General features: G+C 37.4%; 1 pseudogene; it reads right to left on the bottom strand.

Moving 5' to 3' along the window:
* Nucleotides 1-6,224: 6,224 nt before the first annotated feature.
* Nucleotides 6,225-11,850, bottom strand: LOC111919453 (oxysterol-binding protein-related protein 3C-like; annotated as a pseudogene).
* Nucleotides 11,851-15,747: the final 3,897 nt, after the last annotated feature.

The following is a 15,747-nucleotide window of genomic DNA, read 5'->3' as shown; positions in this document are numbered from 1 at the left end:
TCTGGCGAAGATGGAAGAGTACTAATGATCACCACAGGAGAGACTATTATGGAACCCTTGTGAACATCGGTATGTCTTTCCCGATAAAATATATATGAAGCTTAACTTTTTACTATATCTAATATCAAATAAAAAGTAATTATAAATTACTTTCTCGTCTGAACAAATCGCAGCATTCATATAAGAATTAAGGATCCTTGCGGGTGAGATATGATGGTTTCATGCGTACATAAGGGTCGTTTATAATTAAGATTTCTAGGCTTAGAGGGAGTGATTCCACCTAATTTTCTGTTCCATGTCTGGTTGTGAATTTAAGGTAGAGCCACTCAGTCGACTGTCTTCCCAATCTGAATTATACATCACTTGTATACACCAAGCGATCATAGAGTCTCCTGGTAGGTATTATATTATAAAATTTCATCATTTTCAATCATCAAAACACCCGTCTGCTAGTAATCGCTAAACGAAGTACAGTGTTCACTGTAGTAATAACAAGGATAAACTAAAAGCATGGGAAACATACACATAGAATGCACTATCGCGTTAGCGAACACTTTTTCCTAATCAGATTAACACCTGTTACGATAAGAAGTTCCGACATCTTCAGTAGACATGGATTGGCTTGGTCCTCTCTATACCAGCTCCGTGTACTACGGAAAGACCCTTCGCTTCAACCGTCAACTAATGAAACTCTATCGATCTATAACGACAAACCAGACACAACTTTCAAATCATCACTCGTTTCAAAACCCCGAAGTACTCATGTGAGGAGTGCTATATCTTTTGAAACTTTCCCGGAGTATTCCCGACAAACCATTTAGGAATAGCACGCGTGCAATGAGTCAAGATCAAGCACAGAGGCTAGGAATGAATACGGTTAACCTATCACTACAAAGTATATATACAACTTGTGTACACAAGGCGATGATAGACGAACCAGGTATGAATTCAACCATGAACTTCAAAACAAATCTAACATGTATTACAAGTGAACATGCTAACACTTAGATTAACGTAAACAAATAAGCCCAAATCCATACGACCTCTACCAATCAAAACAACAAACGGAATAATAAAGTTCCACTAGAACACCCACGCTAGGATCTGGATTATCTGGAGAACAAGAAGGACAAAAGGAACAAAAGTACACTCACATTTCCTCAACCATTGATGCCCCACTCAAAATGCAAATTTCGGGCGAAATTCTCTCTAAGGATAATATAACACCGGGAAAATTTAGGTCAAAAATAAATTGTTCAATAATCTCAATTGGTAAAAATAAAGTAGTAGACATCATAAATAGGTTTGCAAAAATATAAAGAACACTACAATCTGAGTTATAATGAAGAAGTTATGACGAATCGAAAATCCACGACAATACTAGTAAAACACTGTTAAGCGTAAAATGCGAAATTTCAATAAAATACATTTTAGCCTTAGGTATCTAAATTAAATTCGTAGATATGATTAAACCGTAAACATACAGAAAAAGAATGTCCAAATCTGACTTCGCATGAGGAAGTTATGATTTTTCTAAGTTTCGGATATAGCAGTAGACAGCTAAAAACTCGAAATAGAGATCGTGTGACTTTTAGCAGACGCAACCTAAACGAGAATTGAAGATCTCAACAATAGTAGTACAACGGTAAAAAGACAGAAGAAAACGGACGTCAAATGAAGGAGTTATGAATTTTTAATGGACTTTTCCTGTCCCGTCCTGTTAAAAATATAATATTAAAAATAAAGTCAAAATTAGCTGACGGAGTCTAAACGAAAGTTGTAGACCATAATCTCACCTACGTGTGGATACAAAAGAGCGTCAAAAATGGAACTCGTATGCAAAAGATATAATTTTAGGAAGTTCGGGGCACAAACTTTGACACATGTCAGTATTCACGTCATGAGTGCAAATTTCACGACGTGAACAGTTTGATTGACCCTTCCAAAGCAAGTGGACATATGACGCAAGCCATGAGCGGATAAGGACCAAATTCACGACGTGAGTTATGAAAAAACTCATGATGTGAGAGTCAAAATTTAGGCTATATACACACTACTAGAAAAACAGCCTTTTACGACGCTCATTGTGCGTCGTAAAACGCTCAGACGACGTGCAAATGCGCGTCAAAGAAGGCCCTATCATATAGAGAGACGACGCGCTTTTGTGCGTCGTCTATAGACAATGCGCATTTACAACGCTCATTTACAACGCGCATTTACGACGCACGTTTATGACACGCAATGCGTATCAAGGAGGCCCTGTCATAAAGGAAGACGACATGCATTTGTGTGTCGTAACCTTATGACGCACGTGTTTATGACACGCAATGTGTATCAAGGAAGCCCTTGTCATAAACGAAGATGACATGTATTTGCGTGTCATAAACTTCAGTAACAATTTTCGATATGCATTTACGACGCGTCTTTACGATACTCATTTACGCATAATACAAAAATATGTAAACAAATATATACAAAAACAATCAATTTCATCCAATAACATCATGTCACAAAATTGTAATACATTGATATTAATGGGATCTAATTGTACATTGTTATTAAGAAGTTTTCCCTAACTATCTAACTTAATACTCCTACATTGCTAATAGGGGACACCTTCTACAATGTAATGCTATAGAAACTAAAAAGATATACACAAAGATGATAAACATCAAATTCCAACTAAATAGAGTTGCATCTTGCCTTTCATAAATCTTAATTTAAGACTAATGAACCCCTGCTCTGATAATTCTTGTGACCTGAGATTTTCTTTCATTTCTTTGAGACTCTTGTTGTTCCTGTAGTTTGATGTCATACCTTCAATCAAAATTCAAAAGAAAAACAAAATCATGGATATATATATATATATATATATATATATATATATATATATAATGAACCTACCTGCATAGGCTAAATAAACCCTGAAACTGAAGTGTTTCTTTCTCAAATTTCAATTATATGACATACAGCCCCACCCCCTTCTGAAACAAAATAGAACGCAAAGTGATAATGCCAACTGCAACTTCAATCCCCATTCGCATATATGCAAAAACCAAACTAATATTTTAGCATACATCATGGGAAAGTGAAACCTAACAAGATCATAAGCATGATAAACTTGTAATTTAGTGAAAGAGAAATCTTCACAGAAAAGGTAGCTCTAAACACATATACGAATATCTTATGTCATTTACAACAAATCTGAGAAAAAAACTATGTTGTAACTGGTAATAAGAGTATATCTGTGATTTTATATTAAGCAGCAAGTTTTGCATTCAAAAGTCAAAATGTACCAGGGACACACCTCGGAGTTCTAAACATATATATACGCATGGACTTTGGAATTGATACTTTACTAATTGCACCAGGCAACTCTTTTGATAAAACCTATCATAAATAAATGCATTATAAGATTCATTAATTTGATCAAGATATTATTACATAAAACCTATAAATAAAAGCATCTATGCAATATTTGATTTTAAATAGATGAATCAAAAGAGAACTCAAACAAATGTTTAACTAATTGCATATTATATATTGTACGTCCAGAGCAAGCTATGCAGACTCCATCACACGAACATAAACATACTCTGTCTTGCCTATCAAATAAGAAAAAAAATTTAAAAACACACAATCCTTTTATTACATAAAATAAGTTTTATTGAAGTCCAAGTGATGATTATATAAAGATATACCTTTAGTTTTTTTTATACAACGAGTCCACTGGTACAAAACTTCTACGATAAAACCCTTCTACTGCTCGAAAAACCATCAATCAGTATAAGTTAACTACAAAAGTGAAAAGACAAAACTATCCTTCTTCAAGTTAAAAATAAATAGGAATGATAATACCTTAGTTGGATTTCCTTGATAATCAAAGCTTTTGAAACTGGAGGTCCTCGAACCTCAACTTCATTTGCCACTTGCTTAGAGCATAGATTCTCAACACCAATCTGCAAGTTAAATTATTATATTAACAAATTAAAAAAAATGATTTTAAAACTAAAATCTTTTTATAAAAGGAAAACAAAAAAATAATAAAAGGAAACCATACCACAAGTCTCTTGGGGGTGCCAAATACAAAAATATCACCATGAGTCAACCTTTCTTTTCCAAGTAATTGGACAAATAGATCTTTGAGCTGAAACAAATAGATTATAAAACAATAATTTGAAATGAATAACAATAAGTAAAAAAAACCATTATCAACTTCAGATACTTGTATTCAATGAGAGCATGAAATGAGAAAAATTTGTTTGTAGAAAAGAACATACTTACTGCCTAGCAGTAGCAACATCATTTGGTGGTTACTCTTATGTTCCAATTTCATGAAGAAACAATCTTGGTTCATCAGAAACCTATAACACATAATAACAATATGGTCAAATTACTTAAACCAAAGTCAAAGGGCAAAAAAGTAATTGTCACACACCTTTTTGGTTTCTGATTCTACCACCTCATTGGGAACAAGGTTTGAATGAATGATATGAAGACGGTAAAATGACCATTTTGCCCTTCTTTCTAGAAAAAACAAACCTGTAACCAGGCTCGTTTGCTGCTCTGCATCATATCTTGCCTTGTTGATTCAAATAAAAGTAAAAAAAAAAACATTTCATATTACAAGAAACACTTGAAGACTACAATAGTCAAGAATTTGACTTTTAAAAGAGTTGTTGTTACCCAATTTTGTCTGATCCACCTTGTGAAGGTTGAATCAAAGCTTCACCAACAAGGGATAAACCCAAATCAGCAAACCCATGGTTCTCATGATAGCATAAAAACTGAATATTTTTCAGGTTCCATTCTGTAGAAATGAAGACAAGAAAGTTGCTAAGAGGCCATCCCGGGTTGTTTGGAAGATGAATAGGGTCATAGAAACCAAAGAGCATTTGTTACCAAAAATAAAGAGCCTTTTAGAAGAAGACGAGGAGGGTATTTACGTCTTTTAGAAAGATAGATGTGTGTTCACCTTATGGGCTTTATGCTGACAAGCTTCCTAAATGTAGAAAACATAGAATGATAGAATATACGGATTAGCTTCCTAAAGATAGATATATGTTCACCTTATCGCATTATTTTTGCATCTGGTGGCATTTCTAACTTCTCCACCAGTTCCTAAATGTAGAAAACATAGAATACATGGAATAAAACAAGTCATCATGAAAACTTTATAAGCATGTTTTATAAAAACATCACACAGAACAAAGTAAAGACACTAATTGAAGATTTGACTTGTATTGGACGAGAACAATTTTGAGCATATAAAATGTTGAGTAACCATGTTTGACATTGAAACATAAAGAAAATCATAAGTAAGGAGACTAATATATAATGTTACACTCACATATCCAAAGAACATGCTAGACTCACAAATTAAGGTTAACTAAATAATTTTCGAGAGATGGTGGCCTCTCAATGGCATACTGATTTTGTACTTTGTCTGTATTTTCATTAATCCAATAGTATACGAATTTGATAAGAGCCAATTGATATTTTACAACAAACAGGCAATGAGAAACAACATATAGAATCCATCTGCTTTAGAGAGACGTTCTTCACTCCCAACATAGAGGTGTACCCAATTATGGTAATAACATAGTTGCTACTTAGCGCTAAGGGTTATAAATACCATTTGCAATATAACATGTTAATTATGGAAAAACTAAACTTAACATACTTACCTAATTAACAACCTTTTAAATGTATGACTAATAACAGTATGACACAAACCCTTTTGAAGGACTAACAACTTGGCTCTAATATTAGGCACACAGGGGCATTTTCGTCTGCAAAAACGGTCTCATAAGTTTTTAGGAAAAAGAGTGAACCTCACCCAAAATTGAATCATTTTCTTCAATTTCAATCAATGTTTCCAACATAAAATTATGAATATTGAATAATAACAACACAAAGTGTATTCAGATGCAATGTAATGAAGCTTGGACTATGGAATTATGAACCCTAACAAAATAAGCAACAAAATAGCGAAGTTATTAACCCTACCAACAAAAAGAAATGAAGTATGAAGCTTGAACTTTAAACTGCAAAATGTAATCAGCAGCAATGGATTCTCTCCAGCCGAGAGAACAGGAGCAGGTGACGAGAGACGGATATACGGGATTATTTTGATGACTTGAAAATTAAGAAAAACAAAGGAGCAATCATGGTTTTAATTGGGAAAGTCGCAAGAAGATGATGAAATCTGGAGTATAAGAATGTCACCTTGAAATTCTCAGGGTTTTTTTTAGAGATGACAGTTCAAGGAGGTGGTGGTGATCAACAACATATATGGAAGTGGTGGTGAGCAACGACTGAGATTCGCCAGACTATGAATATTTATAAAAAATAAAAAACTAAAGATTCTTCTTTCAAGCATATAGGCTAAAATAATGATAGAGTTAGTTATTTACCTTCTAAGAGGATACACATGGTAGAGTTACACCATCTTTCTTTAGCTTCAAACGAGTTCTGCAATTATAACAACATATCATCCTTATTTTTTATATTTAAAAAAAACATGGTAGAGTTAGTTATTTACCTTCCAAGAGGATAGACATCAACAGAGTTACCAAGAAACTTGGTCTTCACCTTTGAAGTTATATCATATACAAAATGCTCATTTGCAGCATGTGCAACACTTATTGGAAGGTGATGACTCACCTAATTTTTACATTAAAGTATTATGAAATTAATCAAGCCTTAAAACTATGAAAGATCTTTAATGTTTTTTTTTCTGCTCTGCAATAAATGTAATGCCACAATGATTAACCATTTCATATGTTTCACTAAGAATTGGATTGAAAGGATTCCAGGTTCGTTGTAGAACATAATATACTGATACAAATCATGATGTTGTAATAAAAAAAAAATTCATAGTTTTGAAAATTTATATAGAAAGAGGAGTGTATCAGTGTAGTGTGTGTCTATGTGTCTAAGGAATTAAGGGTAACGATTCTTACCTGTATATACTAATCGCATGTATGGATCCTCACAATTATCAGCTTGCTCTAAAAGATGGGCGTATTCCATCAACTACAAAAACAATAAAATTCTCTTACTCATTACTAATTTACTATGAACAATTATAGAAGAAGAAGAAAAAGAAGATATAGATTATAGAAACATATTGGAGTTGGGAAGTACCTCTACCATTTTTTGTAGCATTGTCATGGATTAAAAAATGAGTATTGGTAGAGTCACCATTGATGTGATATCAGCACCTACATACTTTTGCATTGACCTCAAGTAACTGTCATGCTCCCGTAAAAACACAAAAGAAACACAATGAATGACGATAATAGAGCATAGATGTTATATGTAATAAGTACCCAAAACAGAGCAAACTGATGAGATTGTGAAAGAAACAGATAGGAGAAATAAGTTAGTGTACCTCTCCCTTCCATCTGCCTCTTTGTGCTTCAACTTCAGCATCATTATTTTTAGTTATGTCTTATCTATGTAAGATAAACTTACTTGATCGGTTCTAGTGGGTAGAAGTAAGTGAGGCGAGTCCAACCGAGTTGGAGTAAGGTAGAGTGGAATTGGATTCGCCAATGAGGTGAGGAATGAGGATACTGGATGTGATTTTGTGAAAAAATCCCTAGACTTGATACCGTTTTGTGATGAGGATAATGGACACGAAAAACAAGTCAATTCACTACATAAATAGTGTAGTGCATATAACTGAGGAGCAACTAGGGTTACGGTTTCAATTGTTGAAGGCGTAATGTAAATATGTATATACTTAAATGTCTTGATCAGCAAGAGAGAATGGAAGATCGTGTGCTTGTTGCCTTGATCGATGTCAACGAACGGGGAAGAATCGGTGGCGGCGGTCAGAGTGTAAGGGAAAGAAGCAATCAACATCGAAGGGAGGCGGAGGAAGACCAAAGCTAAAGAGGGGAAACAAGGAAGGAAGGCGGGTTTCTAATTTTTTTGATTTCCTTTTTCCCGCTGCTAGTTGCTGAAGAGCGCGTTTGTAAAATTATAAAGCGACATTTGTAGACGACACGTGTTTAACATAAGCGCCCTCCATGTTTTTTTTTTTGAGACACTAATTTCAGGGCACGCAAAAATGCACATCCAAAATTCATCAAATTTCTAAAGATCTGACATTATTTTTAGGGTACGCCCATTTGCGTATCTTTAATCAGTGTGCGTCGTAAAAAGCGTATCATTAAAGGTCTGTTTTCTTGTAGTGACAAAAGTCGAAGCCTTCCGACCTTGGTTGCTGAAATCCATCCTTTCTCCTACTTCTACACACTGTCAAGCCCCTCTAAACCACCCTGAAGCCTCGGTAACACCCCTAGCACATAATGCAAGGACCGACGCCCCGAATCTAACGAGAAACTAACTTCTTTCCAGTCAAAGTGATGCCCGCGTAAAGCTCGTTTCTTCATGAGAAACCCACAGTTACGTCAAGAAAGATCATTTCTTGAAACGAAACGCTGCCCGATTCACCACTTATCAAGTGATTTCATACCCCTACACTTTTCCAAACTCTTTATATGTTTTTGTAGGGGGGGGGATACAACTATAACACAAGGAAACTTGTGTTACAAACTATTGTTTATGTTTTTCTTATACTTTACGTACTCATTACATGCAAATACCAACTACGAATAATAAATGCTATTATCAAACCTGTAATCTTTTAAAATTTGTTAGTAACATGGTTTCATTATATAAATAATATGCATATAAACTATGATAGGTATAGTTGTATGGAAATTATAGGTTAGTTCATTTAGAAGGAAAACAATATGAAAACAAGCATATAAATCGTGATAAGTATAATTAATGAGTCAATCCACTCTTTCTAGCGTACAAAGTTATAAATAAAAAATGTTATTTTTATTTACTAAAAGATTTTTTAACATATTACACATGAACTTGTTGGCAACAAATTATGTGACACAAAGGCTTTGTTAGTATCAAACGAAAGTCCCCCACTTATCGCCAGAATCTCCTGGAGGGAGAGCGTGAGTTTGTGTATAGATCTATACGGGACTGACAATCCCACGCCATGACTGTTAGCTGCAGTTGGAACAGAAGTTCTGGGGTGACAAATGTCATTAACTATCTAGATAACGGTCATACTAGTATGGTTATAAGAACTCGCACACAGAAACAATGACTCATGCACGTAGTAATACACAACTCAATCAAGCTCAAGGGATCATAACTATATGATTACTTCATATTTACATCAAGGTTATATATAAATTTTATTCGATAGACAGTTGAATGTATGACTTCCGCCTCATTTCATGTTCCTTGTTTGGTTGTGGACTTAGGGCAAAATCACCCAATCGACTGCCGATTCAGATCTTAGTTATATATAACTTGTAGGAACCAAGTAATCATGATAGGGTATTATCAATACATTCAGAACTTCGGATAAACACATCTTCAACTAGCTTTACTTGATAATAAAACTACAAGTTATCAAATTAAGTATGACATATTTACTTACACTTACGGTCTCAGAGTATTTAGACTACATCTCAGCTTTCAGGAAAATATTGGATTTTCTGGGTTAAACACTATCACTTTACAAGTAAACACTTTTACAAACTCATTCTTCGGGAAAATATAGGATTTTCTGGATCTAGTACATTCATTTTAGACATAACGAATCATATCTCATTTTATAGAAAATATCGGATTTTCTGGAAAACATATACAATAGTTTACATATTGGTGTGATTACTTAGTGGATATGTTTGGGTTATATAAAATGAAGATTCGATAGATAGTGGAATGTGTGACTTCTGCCTCATTTCCTGTTCCTCGTTTGGTTGTGGGATTAGGGCAGATCCACCCATTCGACTGTCTGTTCGATCTTTAATTTTATATAACTTGTATGCACTAGGTAATCATGATAATAACTAGTAATGGTCACTTTACGTATGCGAATTCAAAGCGCCATATATCACTCTTTAAACGTAAGAAACATATATATTTTGGTCTTAAGGCTTAAGACTACATTTCATGTTATTAAGAAAATATAGGATTTTCTGTAGTAATACACGAACATTTTCAAGGAACAAAGAACTTACTTTCTAAAACAAGATACTTATGAACTCACCAACTTAAATGTTGATACACTTTCCAAATCACTTGTATTCTCAGGAAACTAGTAAACAGGTACTCGCACAAGTTTCGAGAAGATGGAGCATAGTTGCTTCACGCCTTTATTTGTGTTATCTACTTTTGAAATCAATCACTTTGGTTTATGTAAAAAATGTAAACACATTATTATCAATACAATGGTTGTTGTTGCTTTGATTACTATTTTACATTTGTTATGATAGTGTACATGACGTCCTCCGCCCCCGAATGTTTTCGTCATTCAGGTTTGGGGGTGTGACACCCTATAGTTACGATAGTCGCGGGAGGAGGAGGTGGAAGAGTTGAATAGAGAAAATGTCCAATTCCACCATTTCCTAAGGAAGTGAAGACATTTCCACCTTGACATGAAAGTTGTCGCACCCCCGACCGAGGCTGCAGAACATGCCGAGTTATGCGACGTAGTTCATGGATCACAAGTAAACTGAATATATAGCACAAGTACAACAATAAATAAAACAAAATTTATATTTCATCTTGTTGTTTGAATACATGGTTCTTACATATAATAGTATAGTACATGAATTGCGTTAAACAAGTAGGAAAACATAACAAAAACTAGTAAATTAGAAAGCCTTAAATCCATGACTAATCCGTCATCTAAATTGCTTGATGACTGATTCCCTTAGAATACATGTAGTTTTTAGGGTTAACACAAGGTTTGTGAGAGTCACAGGTTTTCTGCTAACAACAGTGATACTTTAAAAAAGTTTAAAAAGTATTTTCTTTGTAAGTAAAACCATACTTAAAATTGTTTTGTAATGAGAGAAACCATAAGTAAATCCATACTTAAAACTGTGTTTGTAAAGAGTCTTTAAATATACTTTGAAAACCAAAAGGTGTCTTTACATGAGTAAATCCATACTTAAAATTGTTTTGAGAGAAACCAAGCCCATGGTTTAGAGTGAGAGACAGAGAGAGATAGAGAGAGAGAGAGAGAGAGAGAGAGAGAGATTCTATTTAATGTTTATTGTGAGTCCTATAATCGAGTTATGTGACTGAATGTACCCCCGCTACAATGCTTCATTATACGTCATAGTAACGATTGTAGATACTTATCACCCGCTTTGATTGATCGGTCGAGGTTGTAGCTAGCAACCACATGTGGGGATGTCAACCTCATATATATCTATACATACATACCGAAGATTAACGGTTATAGTAGTGTGGGTATGCTAAGTGTTTAGACTTAGCTAATGAATAGTGTCTCATGATAAACCCCTTAACTTGGGTACGTGAATAGCTCTTAGCACTAACTTATATGTGGATAAGTTACTAGACATAATGAATTCCATAAAGTTTATAAAATCCGAGCATGTTTTATGTATGTATGTATATAAATGTGTAATGTAATCGCCTTTATAAAGAGGTTCCGTAACACCGTAAATTTCCAAAAAAGTTTTTCATTTCAAAAATCACATTTAATTTCATTATCACAATCACAAAAACCCCAAACTATATATTTATCAAAACACATTTCATAAATTGTTCAAAACACAATCCAGGATCCTCCAAATCATATCTCCACTCATGTGTGTACAATCTAGTCGGTGCCTTCCTGTGATCCTGAGAAGAAACTAAAACACATAACTCATAACACGGTAAGCACAAATCTTAGCAAGTTCCCCAAAATAACACACACATCTCATTAGGCTCTCATGGCTATACTCGAATAAGACACTCCGGTCAATGTGTCTCAGTGGAACCCTCCGGTCCCACAACTCGGGCGGACCCTCCGGTCCTAACTCGGTAAGCTCAGAATAATACACAACATAAATCACAAAGACATAATGCAGGATATCACAATACTCAATATAAGCACATAACACCCTTCGGTCACACAAAGGTTACCACTCTAGGTAAGTATAGTGAGAAGACTCACCTCGAAAGCAACCAAGGAAACTGAATACCCCTCAAACAGTCTAATCGTCGCCTACATGTAATAAGCATCTCTAAGTAACACTTAATGATCAGAACTCTAAATATACTCAAGATAGTCCCTCTATAACTCTTGGAATGCGTAAAAGACCATTTTACCCCTTCGTGACCTTTACCCCTCAAGTTTGACCAAACCCTAAAGTCAACAGAAGTCAACACTCGAGTCAACAGTCCATGTTGACCCAACTCCTCGAGTGCATCTATGCGACTCGTCAAGTCCCCTCGGTTCCTCAGAATCTCATGAAAGTCCAACTCAACTCACCAATTTGACCGATCAACTCGCCGAGTTACCACGTGTTCTGTCTCATCAGGAAAACCCTAGCCGACTCGTCGAGTCAGCTCATTGACTTGGCAAGTCCATCCAGGCAGTATTCTCATTTAAACGTTTCAAGGTAGATCTACCACTCCAAACCCTAGATCTAGTCTCCCAAGGCTCAAAATCACGTAAAGCTTCGATCTTTATGCTCATGCATGGCATATTTTCTCCACAATGCCAATACAATCTCCCATAAGGGTTTGGTGCTCAAAGACTTGCCTCTAGCCCCATAAAGCTTGGGTCTATGGACTCACAAGACCTCCTACAATCCAGATTTGAGGTTTCAACCTCAAGATATGCTCAAGGGACTCAATAACATAAGATGGATGGGGAAAAAACCCTAGAACTCCTCAAACTAAGATCTCACAAGAAAATTGATCAAGATAGCATCTTTTTACCTCAAAAAGAAACTATCCTCTAAAAACCTCTAGATCCAAACGTCCCTCCTTGCTCCAAGCCTTGATACTTTCCTCTTCATTTCTCAAGGTGCGCCAAAATGCTCAAGATAGCCCATCCTTCTCACACAACAAGCTAAAACTCGATTAGGGTTCTTCACAGTGGTCAAGGGTGATGAGGGAGGCGGAAATGAGGGTTTAAGGCCCTTTAAATAGCACATAAACTCGGAGATTTAGGGCTTCCTCGCACAGAGCCAACTCGACGAGTCGGCTCTCTGACTCGTTGAGTTGGTCATTAAACCTACGTGACCAATCTGATTCTACTCGACAAGTCGGGCATACAACTCGTCGAGTTACTCATTAAATCCCAAAAATAAATATATAATTATTATACCTGAGAGTCTGGATGTTATAATTCTCCCCCACTAGAATCTGTCTTCGCCCTTGAGGTCATGCTCCAGAAACAACTCTTGATACTGCTCGCGCATCTCGGACTCTGACTCCCAAGTCCATCCGGATCCCCTGTGGTGCTCCCGCTGCACCTTAACCAGTCGCACCTCTTTGTTCCTCAAGGTCTTAACCTTCCGGTCCAAAATTACTATCGGTTTCTCAATGTAATTCAGGCTAGTATCAACCTGAATGTCCTCTAAGGGTACCACTGCTGTCTCATCGGCCACACACTTCCTCAACTGAGACACATTGAAGGTGTTATGAATCTGGCTCAACTCTGCAGGTAACTCCAACTGGTAAGCTACCTTCCCCACTTTAACAAACACTCTGAAAGGACCGATAAATTTGGAACCCAACTTCCCTACTTCTTGAATCGGATCACCCCTTTCCATGGGGATACCTTCAGGAGGACACAATTTCCAACCTGGAACTCAATCTCGGATCGTCGTCGGTCTGCATAACTCTTCTGGCAACTTTGTGCTGTCAGTAACCTCTGTCTGACCTGCTAAATCTGCTCAGTCGTCTGGAGCACTATCTCAGTGCTACCCATCACCCTCTGCCCTACCTTCCCCCCAACACATTCGGGTCCAACACCTCCTCCCATATAAGAGCTCAAAGGGAGGCATGCCAATACAGGAATGATGGCTATTGTTATATGAAAACTCAGCCAAGGGAAAATAAGTGTCCCAACTTCCTCTGAAGTCCATAACACATGCACGCAGCATGTCCTCCAACGTCTGAATCGTCCGCTCACTTTGCCCGTTTGTCTGTGGGTGGTATGCGGTGCTGAAGTGTAATCGGGTTCCCAAATCCTCATGGAACTTATTCCAAAACCTGGAAGTAAAACACACATCTCGATCTGACACTATCGATGTCGGCATTCCATGCCGAGCCATGACCTCTGTCACATAAATCTCGGCCAACTTCTTTGCGGAAGAGCTCTCACTGATAGCAAGGAAGTGAGCACTCTTCGTCAACCGGTCCACAATCACCCATATCGCGTCGACACCTCGTGCGGTCCTCGGTAATTTGGTGATAAAACCCATTGAAATCTACTCCCACTTCCACTGGGGAATCTCTAGAGGCTGTAACAGGCCATGTGGACGCTGGTGCTCCGCCTTAACCCGACGACAGTTCAAGCACCTCTCAACTACCCATGCCACATCCCTCTTCATACAGGGCCACCAGTAATCTCTCTTCAGATCCAAATACATCTTAGTGGCTCCTGGATGGATCGAGAATCTCGATCTATGTGCCTCCTCCATCAGTATACGCCGAGCTCCACTTGTATAGGGCACCCAAATCCACCCACGAAAAATCATAAGCCCCCGACTATTTGTCTCAAACTCGGAAACCTATCCTATCACTCACTCCCTCTTGCGGTTCTCAGGCCTCACAGCCTCCACCTGAGCCTCTTGGATGGTATCTAGGACTGGAGTCATCACCGCCATCCTCATACACATGTCTCAGATCAGTGCACTCTCTGCTCTACAGCTGAAGGCATCAGCTACCACATTAGCATTGCCTAGGTGATATAAGATCTCACAGTCGTAGTCTTTCACTACATCCAACCATCTCCTATGTCTTATATCTAGGTTGGGCTGATCCATGAGGGACTTCAGACTCTTATGGTCCGTATATATGGCACACCGGACTCCATACAGATAATGGTGCAAGATCTTGAGGGTGAACACCATCGCCCCCATCTCCAAATCGTGGGTGGGATACCTCGTCTCATGAGGCTTCAACTACCTTGATGCATAAGCTATCACATGCCCCCTCTGCATCAACACCGCACCTAATCCTAATATAGATGCATCATAGTAGACTACAAAGTTCTCCACTCCCTCGGGAAGGGCTAACATCGGAGCTTCGCATAATCTCTGAAAAGAGTCTCAAATGAGACCTGCTTGTCGGGCCCCCAGATAAAAGCAACACCCTTTCGGGTCAATCGGGTAAGATGAACAACAATCTTGGAGAAATCTATGATAAATCTCAGATAGTAGCCGGCCAAACCCAGAAAACTCCTGATATCGGACAAGGATCTCAGCACCTCCCATCTCATAACTGACTCAATCTTGGCTGGGTCGACCAACATCCCATTTTGATTAACAAGATGCCCCAGGAACTGGACCTCTCGTAACCAAAAATCGCACTTGGAGAATTTGGCATAAAGCCTCCCCGACCTCAATACTCCAAAAATCTTTCTAAGATGCTCCTCATGCTACTCTCTGGTTCTTGAATACACCAAAATATCATCGATGAACACGACCACCGATCAGTCCAACATAGTCCTGCACACCCGGTTCATGAGGTCCATGAATGTCGCCGGTGCGTTGGTGAGCCTGAAAGGCATCACTACAAACTCGTAACGCCCATAACGAGTCCTAAAGGTTGTCTTATGAATATCCTCCTCGCAAACTCTCATCTGATGATATCCAGATCTCAAATCAATCTTGGAGAACAAAGATGCCCCCTGCAACTGATCGAATAAATCGTCGATCCTCGGAA

The sequence above is a fragment of the Lactuca sativa genome, chromosome 4, assembly GCF_002870075.4.
Source record: "Lactuca sativa cultivar Salinas chromosome 4, Lsat_Salinas_v11, whole genome shotgun sequence".
Taxonomy (NCBI): Eukaryota; Viridiplantae; Streptophyta; class Magnoliopsida; order Asterales; family Asteraceae; genus Lactuca; species Lactuca sativa.
The sequence above is the reverse complement of the archived record's forward strand: the minus strand, read 5'-3'. Positions and strand labels throughout refer to the sequence as shown.